This window comes from Sapajus apella, unplaced genomic scaffold, assembly GCF_009761245.1.
Source record: "Sapajus apella isolate SASKATOON/1434 unplaced genomic scaffold, GSC_monkey_1.0 scaffold28, whole genome shotgun sequence".
Lineage (NCBI taxonomy): Eukaryota > Metazoa > Chordata > Mammalia > Primates > Cebidae > Sapajus > Sapajus apella.
The window spans coordinates 15,309,625-15,326,934 of NW_022436968.1; the positions used below are offsets into that span (position 1 = coordinate 15,309,625).

General features: G+C 36.8%; 1 protein-coding gene across 4 annotated transcripts in view; it reads left to right on the top strand.

Moving 5' to 3' along the window:
• Positions 1–17,310, top strand: part of ZNF385B (zinc finger protein 385B) — a 385,918-nt gene that overhangs the window by 181,396 nt on the left and 187,212 nt on the right. The window lies entirely within an intron of this gene.

Consider the following 17,310-nt stretch of genomic DNA (forward strand, 5'->3'; position numbering starts at 1 on the left):
TCAAGACTACTTCTAACCATTAGGTCACTTCCTGTATAAAATGATTTCTTAAAATTTTATTCTATTTTTGCAATTCCACTCTGCCTTCTTGGTTTGCATGATCCTGTCATGTTGGAGACACTGTATACCTGTATGAAATGCATTGGATATTTTAAACAAAGGCAATCTATTCATATGGGAGCTCCCTTTGGGTCATGAGGTTCAGTGCCATTGATGGGGAAATAAGTGATGTTGGTGATTTAGGAGAATGATCCCAGCCTCTGGAAAGAGCACCTACACTTGTGTGAAATGGTCACCGTTTTGTTATCATTTACCAAGGTCCTGACACATGCATGTTTCATGACCTTCAAAGAAAATTCCGACCAATACCCACCTTGGAGACATATATATTTCCAACATCCACCTTTAAGACATACATATTTTTAAAAGGCATACTGCAGTTGAAATCATCTATGCAGTCAGTAGCCCTTCACATGCAGAATCATAAAATATTTTCATACCATATCCATGACCTCTTCATTTGCCCAAGATTTCCTCCATTTGATTGAAAAATGAAAGTTTGCGGACTTGAGTTTTCAGTCATTTCACTGTAGTGAGGTGGCAAAGCATGGGCTTGAGATGATGGCAGTTCAAACCCTTCTCCTCCACTTCCAAGTGGTTTCAGGAAAACTGCTTGTCCTTTCTGCACTCACTTCCTTCATAAATGAGGGTACCAATATTAAACATTACTGTAAGAATTAAATAGGTAATATTTATAAAGTGTCAAGTGTAATACTTTAACCAATAAATGGTAGGCAATTGTTGTCTTACTAAATTATTTTATCAACTGTCTTATTATTGACTATTTCTATTTGGATTCACAATACTTTCTAGGATTGCTGAAATCGTTTGGTTTTATGCAGTTATTCACTTCAGTGTTCCAGTAAGATGACTGAATTATTTTCCTGTGTGAGTTTAGAGTCAACCAGATCTAACTCTAAATTATAGTTGTGAGCTATAATTACTTCAATGGTTAAGACCATTTTGGCCAGGAGGAGTAAAAAGTTATATTTTACAGTGCATGTGAAAGAAGTGTTTGTGAATTCATCTCTGCTTCTATTCATAACTTGGTTAAAATGAGCCACGGTGTTGAGCAGTTTCTTTGGAACGTTACATAAACTTACTTATTCTTGGCCACATAGCAGTTGGGAATACACAAACAGGTCTGAAAGGAACCAAACAGCAAATTCTTTACAAGCAGGAAACCTAATATTTACACAATAATAGGGTGATGGCCACTAAGGTGGCTTATGACTAAGTTTTCTTGTTCATCATGAATAGGAGCTAGCATCTTTTCTTCAAAGACTTGTGTTAATATGTTCAACGGGACTAGACTGAAGCAGAATCGTGATGCAGGCATTTCAACACCAGAGGCTCTCCGCCCTTCCCCTCCTCTGCCCCAATACAGAGTGCCCTCACATTCTTCTCCTTTCCCTTATCAAACTTGCTTTCTGATTTCGTGTTTTACACCAAGATACAAATGGCTTGTTGTCATTCATCAACATTTTCTATATATTTGCATTTTAGCACACTGAACAATTTAAGCTAAGAATCTAAAGCTCTAAGCCCATACAATTGGAAGCAATGAGTGGCTTGAAAGCTTTTGGAGAAACATAGAAGTATAATCTCTAGATCATACATATTCATTGCCCCCAACGGGCAAAAAATTATCCCTGGAAGCAAAAAAACTTCCCTTTTTATGTATGAGCACAGATATACATATGGCACATAGATACATGGTTTATCTGTAGTGTTAAAATTTCATGGGAGACACGTAAGAAAAATGTCTAAGAAGGCCCCTTAGGAGGGCAGCAATGAATAAAAGGGCTAAGAAACACTGCTGTAGATGAGGATATCAAAGGACTTTGTGAGATTGCAGAGTGTGAATTTTTGCTGAATTGTCTCTTAATGTTTTCAGTATGAAGGAACTGATGCCTGATTTAGTACTTATATTTGATACCAGTATTTATGTTCTAATACATCAAATATGATCCCCTGCTGTGCCATTACTCTTTTTAGTTTTAGTAGGAAATAAAGAGGAAAGACTTGAGGAAAAGATATACTTAACCTTGAATCCAGCTGTACCTCCTACAAGTTCTGTGACCCGTGGCAAATCACTTACCCTCTTTAAGCTTCAGTTTTCTTCTATTTAGTTTACTTGGGAATCAAAATGTCCACCTGAGGGAATTCCAATATCATAAAGATTAATCATAATAATATACAGAAAACTTTCTGCATATTGCCTAGTGCATAATAAATACATGCCTGTGAGTAGCTATAATTTTATGTGTTGTGCCTTTTTACCTCAAATACTGGCTTGAAAACTTATTATTGAAAAAGAAATCTTAGATTAGGAAGTAAAGGTTATTGTCCAGAAGGGGAAGAATCCCTTCTAAGACAAATGTTAATCTAGTCATAAAAAAGAAAGATAAACTTCTAATATTTCTTTTAAACCAGTAACCAAACCTATTAACATAAATAAAAAACAGAATAAAATCCAAATTAACATATCTAGACTAGTGTAATTTCTGTTGAATGTAGAATAATTATCCTGACCATTCTATTAAAATACATTTTCTTTAAATACTACATTGCACTTAGCTGTAAAGTAATTGTTTTATTCCCCTAGAACCATGACTCTGTGTTATTCGGAATTCCCATCTGTTTGTGACATCACTTTTGCCTAGAATGTTATCCCCTTATCTCCTCACTGGGTAGACATACTTGCCTTTAGATATTCATGGCATGTAATTATAGGATAGATAAATTAATTGAAAAGTAGTTTTTCTTCCTGAGAATTCATGTGGAGTTAGTCCAATTTTAAGTATTAATGCAACTCTGTGGAAAATTTTGTTTCCTTAAAAGGAGTGTCCACAATTTACCCCACCTCTCTTTCTATTTTTCTCCAAGTACTTGTTCCACTTTTGTGATTTGCTCTTAAAAGCCTAACCTATTAACATTGTTTCCAGATTTTCTTTTCTTTTTTTTTTTGCTTTCTTTTCTTTATAAGATTAATATTTAATACCTCTAGAGACAAAACTCCAGTGGAGAAGGAGAAGTGCTTCAACTGTACCACTGTTTTGGCAAAATGGAATAAATGGGCACCTCTGATATGCATGATATATTCTCCATCGCCTTTTCTGCTTATCTTCTTTTTTGATAATTTCTCTCTTCAACAGTGCTTTCACTTTTCTGTACTAGAATCATTAATAATAAGTAACTATAGAATAGTATTCTCCATGCCAAAGTGTGGCTTTGTTATTTTTGACTTACAGCAGATAATACAGGATTTTGAGAAGCAGTATTAAGAGAACTCTACATGGAGGCAACACATTTATCCAGCAGAAGTAGCCCACAGGTAGCAGAACCCAAAACTATACATGATATAATTATTCAAACCTTTCCTAGCTTTCCAGAGAGTTGAAAGGACAGAGTTTTCCGGGGTAGACAAACATCATATTTCAAAAGCATGTGAGAAATCCAAGAGCCTCATTTGGAATAAAATATATTGGCTCAGATTCTGTCTTCATATGCCTTAAAAAATCATACTCCAAAAGGACTATGGAAGTTTTGACTTTAAAAAGCCATTAGGCTGCAAGTTGGGTTAAAAATACATGCATACTAAATGGCATCCTGGAAGCTTCAGTGCACTCTCGGTAGTCTCTAATTTATGTAGTATTGTCACAGTTTACTTACTGCCATTTCAATGAAAGACTCTGAGTTTTCAAGATAGTAAGAGGCAAATATTTGAGCAGAGATTTGAAACAGAACTCCTTTGAGAACTTCCCAGTGAAATGATTTCCCCAAACCTGGAAATCTAAAAGTGACATCCTCAAGAGGTTAGAATGATGTTCACATACTTGAACTTGGAACTACAGTATCATAAAGAATTAATACGGTATTCTCTATCCCTATTTATTTTAGTTAAGACAGGAAAAATGACTTAATCAAGATGTCTCATCTAGGAAATTTTGAATTAAAATACAATCTTCTTTCCAAACATTTATTCTGCTTTTCTCTGTTTCCATCTAGTAGGCTGGACAAGAGCCCTGGCCTGTGTGACAGGCTCCTATCCTCCTGCACTGAAAGGGGGTGGGGAGATAGGAAATAGGAGATGGAGGTTTTCATCCTGGCTCCTCAAGACTGCTTCTAACCATTGGGTCACTTCTTCTGTAAAATGATTTCTTAAAGTTTTACTCTATTTTTGCGATTCTACTTCTGCCTTCTTGGCTTCCATTATCCTGTCGTGTTGGAGACACTGTATGCATGTATAAAATACACAGGATATTTTAAACAAGGGCAGTCTTTTCACATGGGAACTCCCTTTAGGTTAAGGTTCAGTACCATTGGTGGGAAATAAGTGATGTTGGTGACTTAGGAAAATGATCCTAAATCCATCCGTTTATTCTGTTTGCACCTCTGTCAGCAAATCCAAGGTGTTTCCTTCTCTGAAATATACTAAAAAACTAATTGAGCCAGACCCATGACCCTTCTCTATTAAAACTATTTTTGTTTCTCCTCATTGTCGTGCATCTCTATGTCTTTCTCTGGAAAAATAATTTGGAGAAACATTGTCAACTATTTTTCATTCCTTTAGAAAGATTAAAGTGGCCTTGACTAGTGTGGAGAAGGCACTGACTGCTGCTCATATGTTGTCTTTTTTTCTCCTTTACAACTCTCTTGGGCCTTTTAGGGTACTTCAGTGTGGTAGAAGGAAGTAGAAATGGCTTGATAATTGATTTATTTCCTGCTATATTGGTTCTATGTCTCTAACAAAGTAGCAGAGCCTGACTCTCTTCTGTGTGGTATCAGTCAGAGTTCTGACTGAACACTGAAGGCATAAACAGCTCAGATTTTCAATTAGGATTTCATTAAGGACCTACTTGTAGAGATGTGGTCAGGTTTAGGATAGTGAGTAGCTGATGTTAAAGTACTTATTGACCTGCCATAAGTCTCCCCATTCCTGAAAGGGAAGGGGAGGTAATGGAGTTGCCTAAGTTTAGTAAGAGCTGAAACTGGAGACTAGATGGAAACTATTCAACAAGAGCTGTTCTTCTAGAGAGAGGCCATTGCCAGAATGCAGGCACAAATGGAACTCAAAAGAAATACCCTGACTTCTCTCTTCTTCAGTGCAGCTGTAGTGCACAGGGTCTAGTGAGGGAGATCTGTTGGCTCCTAAAAGAAATGGTCCCAACTTGTCCTTTTGTATTTTGACATGCTTTTTCAATATCTCCTGATGTTCTGTCTATAGCAGCTCCAGCTCCTAGTTCTAATTCAACTATTTTCATTCTTCTGTGCATTTAGAAAAGAGATGATCATTACTTTAGCCAATTGCTTAACAAATTTTTATTGAGCATATATTATGGGCTAACTACAATGTTAGAAAGGCCCCAAGGATATCAAAGTGAATGAAGCAGAAAAGACCCCTGTCCATAAGCGACTTTTTCTTCCCTGCTTAAACTATGGCTTTAAGAACTCAGAGACTCTTCTAGAAATCCTCAATCTTCTGATGTTTTCTGGCGGGTGCTTTGCTCAAGTGTAAACAATGGAGATGGGCAAATCAATAGGTGAAGTGTTTATAGTACTCAATTTTGCACCATTCATTCATTCAAAAATTTAGTTCTGAGCATCTACTATGATTAGTATATGTAGAGATTGAGAAATCAGTAAGTTATCTTAGGGTTTGGGGTTCTGCTCATCTAGCTGAAAGCAGATATGCAAATACTACAATGGCAAGGTGTCAAGAGCAAGGGACTAGCAAATGATTCCATTGTTTTGGATGAAGGTGACTGTGAGAGTTGTGATAGTAACCATAACACCCAATTTCCTGGCTGCTTGGATGAACAGTATAAAGACTCACTGCTAGAAATGTGTGCTTTTATTTAATGGGAATCCCATAAGTGCTCACTTGTAAAAAGCAGAGTTTCCCAGAATCCATTGGCACAAACTGTTAAACCCCTTGAAATACACACAGAACAATTCAGGCACAGTGTTAATACTGTTAGGGATAAACTATGTGACTCTGAATTAGGGATCTCAGAAGAAACTATGTTTTTAGAGATCATTAGACATGTACTTTTTACTAGTCCCTACAGCCTATACTTTAGAACAATACTCATTGAAACTGTGAAAAATGAAACTACATCATGAAATGTTTTCCTCATAATAGTTAGCATTATTTGTGTATTTTAACGGTTGTAACTATGGACTCTTTATAGCTACATAGGAAATAGATCTTCTCATGTTTCTAAATCTATATCTTAAAATGCTTTGTCTAGACAAGAGTTTTCTGATCCTCTGACATATTAAAAATGAGCTCAGTTCTGTTTTTTAATCTGAGACTAAAAATTTTCTGTGGAAGAATAGTTTGGGCTTACAGTTTGGTTCTTTCTATCTTTTCTAAATGATAGAAACACACCTATTTTTCATCACTTTCTGATTCTCTTTTCAATTGGTTTCTGGAGAAAAGGTGTCCCTGATAATGATAAAGGAAATGAATCTTAGCCATTTTCCATTAACAGCATAGTCTTCTTCAGGTTCACCATGACATCCATAGGGACTGGATTGACACCTTAGCTCTGATTTTGTTAACGGCAGCTCATCACACAGATGGTTTAGCACTCAAACACCACGGAGGCCTCTGCATGGTAACATTCAGATTCTCCTTTATTCACATACAGATCCATGTTTGGAGGTTCTCATAAAACTCAGTCTCGGGGACTATCTTACTGGAATTTGGGGTTTTGTTTTTATTTTTTTTATGTGTAGTGAAAGAGGTTGAGTATTTATATACTGTAGACTATACAGTGTATTCAAGGAACTGGAAACAGTATAAACTTATTTTTATATAGTATGTTGGTTATATTTTAAAATATTATGGTTGGTGTGTTTTGTCTTCAAACATCTTTTCCAGTGAAGGACCTTTAAATGTAAAGCCATTTGTCAAATTATTAATCTAAAAAAGTGAAATATCTTATTTTCCTGTTTCTGGAATTTTTGGACATTCTCAGTGTTATCACCTTTTTTTTTTCAGATGAACCATTGAATGACTGTACTGCTTTACATTTATTGATCCCTCACCTGAAGACATATTGAACATTTTGTTTCATATACAGTATAGAAAAATAAGTGTATCCTGTGTCAGTTACCTAATTTGAAGACAACTTGTATAATTTTACCCTTTTGACAGATTTTTGTACATGGTAAAAAAAAATCTTAGGAGAAAACATGTACTCTGAAGACATTAAAGTCAGAATTATTTAAACAGATCTATGTGTATCTTTTATATTATGCAGTTAAAGTAATGCATGCCCTTTCTTCTTTGAGTAATACTGGTGGCACAGGGGAATAAAAAGGCATTGTTTCCAAATGTTTGCCATTTTGATGCTGACAATAACTATTATGATATTTTGTCTTAATAAATTCTTACATTGTAATAGGGTATAACTGTATCAATTGTCTAGTGGATTTAATGCCTCTTAACTGGTAAGGCAGGGATAAGATTACTTATCAGTCAGCTAAGTCTTGTGCTGTGACACATTGAATCAAAGAAAATTCATAATGTCATGTAGATAAACACAAAAGACCTTTGTGTCTTGGTTTCTCACCACCCTACCTTATTGATTTGCTTTTCTTCTACTTCTGATAAAGGCAATGACATATCTATCCTGCATGGGATAAATGTGAGTTACTGATGTAACTAAATGACTGCCAAAGGCACAGTGCCACTCTCCACATGACAGCTTGTTACAGGATTCCTCTTTTAATAATAAAACCCTACAGCCTTTGCACCAAGCTCAAGCATGAAGGATATCATGTTATCCTTTCAGCATTTCGTAGTATCTTTTACTTGGGCTTTCATTTGTCTCCAAGTATCCCTTATCTTGAATAATGTATGTCACTTTCTCTCATACGTACCTATTTTTGTGATTTCCTCTGAATAAACCTTATTTATCAAGGCAACATTTTCCATGGACCAGTGTCCTAAACATGAAGCTTTGATATAATGGAACTAAATATGAATTCAAATTTATGTCCTTTTCTCATACTTCAAATACATGCATCCTTTCCCAAAATATATACATGCACCCAATCTTTCCAGGTGAAATCTCTCATTCTACTTGTTTAGTGTTCTAGAATCTCCTAGAGAAGAACTGTTTTGAGTGTAGTCCATATGTTACATACATGGCAGTAAGCACAGGTAGGTGCTTCAAAACTGCTGAAATCGCCTATTTGTGAACTGGCTCTGTATATGAGGTACAGGCTCATGCATTTATGTAACCAGATGTAAGTATTGCCCACCATGTGTCAGGCTCTGTGCTGAGCACTGAGTCTGCAGTCATGACATTTCTTTTCTCTTAGCAGGAAGAGGAAGGGTGCTAATACTGGGAAACATAAACAGGTCTTATGATTAGAATTATGTTCTTAAAATGTATTTTGTACTGAATTTACTTTATTAAGCATAACACTACATTTTTTTTTTCAAATTAAAGCAAAATGTAACATGGTAAAACTTAAGAATCTAGAAAGAAATGTAACGAAAAGCAAAACTTTCTTTCCTTTTCCACAAACCTCCAATCTTAATTTCCCCAAACATACTTTGCTAATGGATTTTGTGCTTTGTTTCAGAGTAAAACAAGTAAATCAAAACTGAAAACACACAGGCATGCAAACATATATACATATACACATTTGTATTATATGAAATATTCTACACCTTTATATTTTTACTTAGTACTGTATCTGGTGTATCATCTTGTAGTCTTTTTCATTGGATGACATATTTACCACATAAGATAATTTAAAATGTTGAAAGAATCTCAAAATTACAGAAAATCTGCAATATGGAAGCAAGAACGTTTCCTTTTCTGAGTGAGTTACCCTATCACCCTGGAGCATTGTGGTGTGGATTTCTTATAAGCAAGGCAATCTCCTATACAACTACAATACAATCATCAAAATAGAGAAATCAACATAGATACATCCTATACCGAATCCTTAGACCCTGTTCAGATTCTGGCATTTGTCCTAATAATATATTTTATAGTTATAGAATCCATTTCAAAATCACTGATTGCATTTCTCTGTCGTGCCTGTTCTGTCTTTTTTAGTCTGGAAAATTCCTCAGCACACGCGCATGTGTGTTTAATTTTCATGATCTTGACTCTTTTGAAAATTGCTGAATAGTTTGTGTTTCCTGATATTTCCTCTTGATTGACTTCAGATTATGTATCTTTGGTAGGAATATCATGAAAATGATACTATATTCCTTTTACTGTATCCTATCAGATCTCAGGTAATTTTAATTTCTCTCATTATTGATAATGTTCACTTTGATCTCTTCTTAAAGGTGATATTTTCCAGGATTTTCTACCATGAAGTTACTCTTTTCATCCTTTATAATTAATAGCATTTTGAAGTACTTGAAACCTTATAAATATCTCATTCTTTGTCAAACTTTCCATTTATTCATTTATTTCTATCCATATGGGTGATGGTTTCCTGTTTTATTTGATGAGTTATAACCCTTTACTATCATCAGTTAATTTGATGTGAAAATTGCCCTGAATTGGTCCAGCGGGAGTTCCTTCAACCTGCCTCCAGTGTACTTTTGACTCAGAAGACTTGTCATTTCTTGAGCACTTCCTTGCTATCTGTCACAGTAAGACATTTCAGGCTCATTTTGTACTTTCCTATCCCAGTCTTGATGTCAGGCTTTCTCTAAGACGTCCTGGTTGTTTGTAATGGATAGTGGTATTTGGAAACCAAGATTTGGGTGCTTTTGGGGGGGGTGTTGCTACTCTCAAACCTTCTCAGTGGCCAGTGCTGGGAGCAAATGTATATATCTGCATGCACATACACAAACATGTGCACATCTACCTCCATTTATATCGGTCAGTGTGTGTTGAAAACCATGACTTTGTACTGATACCTCCAATCTGACACCACAGAATGTACTCTTATTTTCTCCCTTTCCCTATTTATAACTTACTGCTCCACGAATGAGAAGCTGGTTCTCATTATCCTAATATATTCACGGAATCGATCAACACCCCTATGTAACTGTCTCTCATTGCCATTGCCACCTTTCGTCTTTAGATGCCTCCTCCTCCCACCTGGGCTCTGACACATCACATGGGGCTGCCAGCACCCTACTCCCCACCCCCATGTGGAAGCCCTCCCTATTCCACCCATGCACCAATACCGCATGACCAGCTGAGTCCCACCCCCTAGCATGGACATCCTCCTCACCCCACTCAGGTTGACCCCATGTGTGGACACCTTTATTGTCCACTGGAGGCCCTGACTCCTCATGCTGGGCACTCCTGCCACAGTCACCTTTCTGTCTCTGTTCTGATCCCCTTTCTGAGTTCCCAAGGGTCCCCCACCCCGCATGATACAGACTGTACCTTGCTCTGTTCCATCTAACGACTTTAGAAGGGAATTACTCAAGAAAATTAAGGAGAGAGTGAATTCTTATAAGATCACTGTCTGCCAGTATTTTAATTTGAATAACGATAAAGGAGGAATAAAAAATAGAGAATCACCAAATGTTTTGATGACTAAAGTGGCTTAGACCACCTCATCTCTCTTTTCTCTTTCCCACCAGTGGGAGTAATCAGTCATTAGTGATGCTGTTAGTGTATGTTTTGCCTTTTTAATGTAGGTAGTAATTAACTTAGGAACCCTATAGGAACATTCTGTGTGCCTGAATGTCTTCTCCTCGTTTTCCTTATCCCTGGGAACTCCTAGCCACATACTTGTTCTTTTTATTGTTTCTGGTATAGCTGCTACTCATTCCAGTACCATAGTCACTAAAGCAGGAGATTGTGGTCCTCTTTTATCACTTCTTTCTTATTTAGAGCTCAGTGATCTCCTGGTCAGACTCAGGATCAAGACTCAGCAGTATGGTATATAGGCCTATGGCCGGGGTTGGGTAGGAGGGCTCTAGACAGCTCTGAGTGTCAATAGGCCAGACACTTCAGGACATCCATAGCATAGCTTGATTTCATTTTATGCATGTAACAAAATATTGATCTACCACATAAATATGTACAAATATTATGTGTCTAAAAAAGATTAAAGGAGCTTTAGGGCTCAGGGAATTTGAGAGTTCCAGGATAGTATAGGGACAACTTTGGCCACATTAAGATTTGTTAGATTCTTTCATGCTGACTACAGAACATAGGCAATTGTCTCTGGGAGATGCTGCAGACTGCAGTGGAAGTTTGCAGCTGTTGAGTGTCGTATTCACATATAGATAAGACATGGTGTGGGAGGTTCGTGCTGCTGGGTGAGTTTGTGTCAGCCTGACCTCGAGGGCAGGCAGTCTGTTTCTGTCTAAAAGTCAAAGCTGTGACATCTGACACTGATAACCAAAGTAATGTTTGTATGAAATTTTAATTCCTAAAAGTTTGCTGCTCATGGGTTATAGCTTTATCTATGTCTCTGATTACATATTAAATAGTTCATAAATTTATTCATGCAGTAGATCTTGGAAAATTTTCCCCAACGGAGGACACTGTCGCCATTTTAAACAAACTCAAAAATCACATACCTACTGACCTGATTGTAATCTGTTTATCCATCACATTTAAACTAGGAGCACATTTTTGGCTGGGCAAGGTGGCTCCTCCCTGTAATCCAGCACTTTGGGAGGCTGAGGTGGGTGGATCATGAAGTCAGGAGATCGAGACCATCCTAGCCAACATGGTGAAACCTCTTCTCTACTAAAATACAAAAAATTAGCTGGGTGTGGTGGCATGTGCCTGTAATCCCAGCTACTCAGGAGGCTGAGGCAGGGGAATCACTTGAACCTCAGAGGCGGATGTTGCAGTGAGCTGAGATTGTGCCACTGCACTCTAGCCTGGCAACAGAACAAGACTCCATCTCAAAAAAAAAAAAAAAAAATTAGGAGCAAATTTTTATAAATGTACTCACTTTGCAAATTGGAGCATATGATTTTATTTTGGCATGTTAAATTATCTTTCTTTCATTATACCAAATATGATGCCAAGCCCATAGGCTCAGAGAACCTGAAGGTTTTACAGGCAGCAAGTCAGGAAGATTTGTTTCAGGTCCTGGGCTGAGGGCTCAGGTTGTCAGCAGGAGCTCATTTATTCATTCAGTGGATATCATTGAGCACCTCCTGTGCTAAACATACTGTTAAGTATGTAACAGGATACAGTTAAGTACAACATCAGGTTTAGGTTTTTAAAAGATCACTCTGGCAGCATTGTGGAAGATAAAATACAGGAGAGGTAGACAAAGGCAGGAAAGCCAGCCAGAAATAATTAACAGCATTTGGGGGAAGAAGCTGGCTTGAGGTGGGAATGGCGACAGAAAGGAGGAGACAGATTAGACCCTATGTGGTTCTTAAACTTCCCCAGGGTTGTGAGCCACTCATCAGCAGATGAAAACCTGTGACCTCCACAGAGGGAAATGTGCATATGGGCATGAATAAAAGTATGGTTTCACAAGGCCTGCCCTTCATCATCCCCATCAGGAAAGGGGGCACAGGCCTGGATTCTAGAGGTCTCAACTGACATCCATCAATGAGCCCTGCCCTACAGGACTTCAAGAGGGGAGAGCACACATCAGCCTGCGCTCATGAGAAAAGAAAGCTCCACAGAGGAAGGGGTACACGAGCTAGGACCTGAGATGAGGATTTGGAAGGCACTTCAGATGGCGTAAGCAGTCTCCCGGCTTTTATCACTTTATGAGTCTTCATGAACTGTATTGGGAGAACCATAAAGTGTGAGTCTTAAGAGTAATTGGCTCCCAGGAGCCACCTCAGAACTCTTCCTTGTTACATTATGTAATAGTACATATGAAACCTGTAGCATATGGCCTGTTAGGTAGACCTTAGTCAATATTACTTATTTTTATTACTAAGCACATCAAAATACATATAAGATAGTATGTGATGTGTGGTTCTTTCTCCAGAGTGATAGAGAATTATTTGATAGCAATGGCTTAATTATATCAGCAGTCCCCAGTATTAGGAATAAAAATGGGTTAAAAGCCAGCCCTGGAAAGTTTAGCATTTCTCAACCACATTGTCAGAAATTACAAAGTTCTGCTTTATAAGGTTGGATGTCACAATACATGACTTCTGGAAGTGACAGAATTTGTTCCAGCTGCCATGCTGAGCCACATTGAAATTAGGCATTTCTTACATTTGCTGTAAGTCTAATAAAGTGGTAATTTGAAGTGTACCTATGATATTTTAATGTTTTTCACAAACTTCTCTGCCATTAAAATTCTGACAACTCCTTCTCTGTCAAGAATTCTAGAGAAAGATGACATTGCCTCAGCATGAATCCATCCTCCTGCCAATAAATAGTAATGGGAAATTATAGTATGTATATATGTTACATTTTTAAAACAGCTTATAACCAACTTTAAATAAATTTTATGATCTATATGAGATGTAACAAAGTATATAAAGATGGGACTGTAAGACAGGAAGTTTTACAAAGTGAAATCACCATTTCAAACACACTGTGGTCAGAGAGATGCTCAAAAGGATACTTTTTTTATTATTATACTTTAAGTTCTGGAGTACATATGCAGAATGTGCAGGTTTGATACTTAGGTATACATGTGCTATGGTGGTTTGCTGCACCCATCAACCCATCATCTACATTAGGTATTTCTCTTAATGCTATCTCTCCCCCAGATCAACCCCCCTCCCCCGGCAGGTCCCAGTGTGTGCTGTTCCCCTCCTCAAAGGGACATTTTTTAGGAAAATAAGAAAAAGGAGACACAGTGAGTGATGGAGTCTGTGAGTAATGAGGATGTTTAATTGATCAGGTGATGGACTGATACTTTCTTCATGTTTTATTTTAGTTTAATGCCTGAGTCCTACCACCTATAATTCAGGAAATTATAGGAATAAAAAGTTTCCAGAATTATCTTTGGAATAGTTGGCAACTTGATTTGAACTTTCACAATGAGAGTAAGTCTTTCACCAGAAACTTTGAAATATTTATCTCTCTTAAACTGAGTTTTAAGAGATTGGTGACTTATAGAATATATGACAAAAGGCAGATTTTCTGTTACATCTAATTTTGGTAAATATCAACAAGTTGATAACTTCAATGCAAAGCATGTTTTGCACAGTGGCTGTGTGCATGCATTTTGTGGTCTCACTGCAATCTAGCCATATGACCTAAAATTTGAGAGCCTAACTGGTAGGGTTGTTCTGAGGTTTAAACGAGATAATTGGTTATAAATTTTGGCACAGGGGCTGAAGATAGCAATCATTCAAGGTAAGCAAGTGAACGGCTAACATTACCTTCATCAAATGCCAGCAGCACTAACAAAGAGAGCTTCAAAATATCTAGGACAGTGAGGGTAGAATGGATTATGTCTGCTTTCCTATATAGTAGTTAGAAGCCAAACTGGAAGCAAACTCCAGGATTTCAGCTTCCATATTCTTTTCACCAGACTAGCAGTTTTCAAATATGATTAAACTTGAGTATCATCAGGAAAAATAGTTGTGGATGGGGGGGTGTTTGCTTATAAGTGTAGAATCTTCTCAGGTAATCAAATTAAGTAAGCACATTTAGAGTGGTGCTCAGGATTTTGAATGTTTTTAACATTTATAAACATAACATTTATTGAAGTATCACCTGTGAACTAACATTGTACTATATGATTTCATTTTTTAATAATAAAATTTACTTTTTTGAACTGGGAGTTTTAGCACATATATAGAGATTCATGAAACTACCACTGCAATCACAATTCAAGCAGTTCCACCACCCTAAAAATTTATTTTGTGCTATACCCTTGTACTTACACTGTTTTTGCATCCCTAACCCTTGGCAACCACTATGCTGTTCCCCACCACCATAGTTTTACCTTTTCCAGAATGTAACATAAATGGATTTATACCATATTCTATCTTTTGAAACTGTCCTCTTTCACTCAGCATAGTCTTTGAGATTCATCCTTGTTTTTGCATGTGTAAAAAGTTAATTCCTTTTTTATTGTTGAGCAGTATTTCATTCTATTTGATACCACAGTAGAACTAGATGAGTAATCCTTTCTTAAACCTCAGTAACAACCTGGAATCTGAAACTGTATCATTGAATTTTCATATTTTGTTATATTAAATGCATTGGTCTATCTACATTTTGAATGGATCTTTTAACTATGTTTGATTCTGTAATTTCTTGCATTGATCATCTGAGGAATATTAGTTTTCTGAAACACACAGATCATCTAAATATTGATGCATTTCCTTATTGTAATACTGAAAAAAAATCACATTCATTGATATCATCATCAATATCATCAGAAAAGTATTAAGTATTGAGTGGTTTCTAGGCTCACTGTGGTGAATACTAGTTATTCAAAATCTTGTTGCTAGAAAGTCTGAATGTTGGCTGGGCATGGTGGCTCACTCCTGTAATCCCAGCACTTTGAGAAGCTGGGGCGGGTGGATCACCTGAGGTCAGGAGATCGAGACCAACCTGGCTAACATGGTGAAACTCTGTTTCTACTAAAAATACAAAAAAATTAGCTGGGCATGGTGGTACCCACCTGTAATCCCAGCTACTCAGGAGGTTGAGGCAGGAGAATCACTTGAACCTGGGAGGCAGAGGTTCCAGTGAGCCGAGAGTGCACCATTGCACTCCAGCTTGAGCAACAAGAGTGAAACTTCGACTCTAAAAAAAAACAAAACAAACAAACAAAAAAAAACAAACCAGTCTGAATGTTGTAATTGACCAAAACAAAAGAAAGTTTTCCTTGAAGTGATCAATTCACTTCATTTATTTTTGAGAAAATGTCTGTCAGATATCCAAATCTTAATAGCCATAGCTTGTCTGTGAATCGCTGTTTTGAGTGAAAACTGCTCCATGAGAAAAGGAGCTGGGTCAGCTCACGACTGAAACAGTCATTCAGGAGCTTTTTATTGAGACAGTCATGATATTTCCATACAAAGCAGAGATACTTGGTGCATACTTTCCATTTTTTCCACACAGAATATTCAAAAGATGTTTACTGCGGGTTGAGATTAATGAAATTAATCATTTTTACTACTTTATCCATGGGCATTCCTAATATAAATTTCTTTTTCTGTTTAAAATTCTAAGTATACAGTGGTGAAGATAAGAACTAGTAGCTTGGCAGCTCTGCCTTTACTCTTCCTAACGCACCATCAGTTTTGCACACTATTGGTTTTGTACTATCAGCACAAATGGCAACACAGTGAAAAAGACAAATAAAAAGTTTTACTGTGAAAATAGTTTTCACTTTGCAGGCCTTCAGAGGGTGTCTCAGAACCCTTAAGGGTCTACAGACTACACTGCAAAATTGCTAGATTATGCTTCATGTTGGTTCAAACAAGAATAACTAAGATCAACATAGAAAATAGTTTCTATGAGAAAAAAGGAATGGAGTTGTTGAGACATGGACACAGATGAAGGAGTAGCTTGATTCATGTTGCCAGATATTTGAGTTAGTTGAAGATCACTTGTTCTCCACGTTTGAGGCTGTAAATGAAACTAAAGGAAGAACATTATTGGCTATTGGAAGGAAGGCTGAAGTGTCTTATGCCCTAGAGATCTTCAAAACAGAATCACATTTACTCTGTTAATACACTTATTATTTTAAATACCTGAAGGTAGAAGACAAGGCCAAATGATTCCATGATATTCTAATATTAGGATTTTGTGGTACTAAGGATGTGTGGCTTTATAAGTATAGTTATCTTTGTTGTAGACATTTTTTTCTTTCAAACCAGTTTTCAATATCTCTGAAAATGCAATTTCATTCCAAATCAGTCTTCGGTTTCATATGGTTTCTCAGAGCCCCTTGCAAGATGCTGTACTTAATAACTTGCAGGTTAGAATGGAATCAAACTTTGAGACAGACGATGTCACTAAGGGAGCCACATGTTGTTCCCACACATGCTAAGGAATAATGGGGGCAGATAATCAAAATTATATTTTATTTGTATAAAATGGTAATTTCCAAAAGTCCATTTCTGCTTCAAGAAAAGTCCTACAATTTGTCCCTTGAACAAATAAGCTCAAGTACAGCTACAAACAAAAGTTATATTTCATTAGGAAAAAAAAAAAGCTGTCAAATTATTAAAGTCTGGGAAATGAAACTGTAAATGCACCTTAGCCTGTATAGAGACTTGGATAAATAAGTTGTTTTGCCTACAGAAAAATATAGTTGTTTTTTAAAAATATATAAAGAAAAATATAGTTTTTTTTTAAGTATATATTTCAGTTGTTTTGCCTGCAGGAAAAT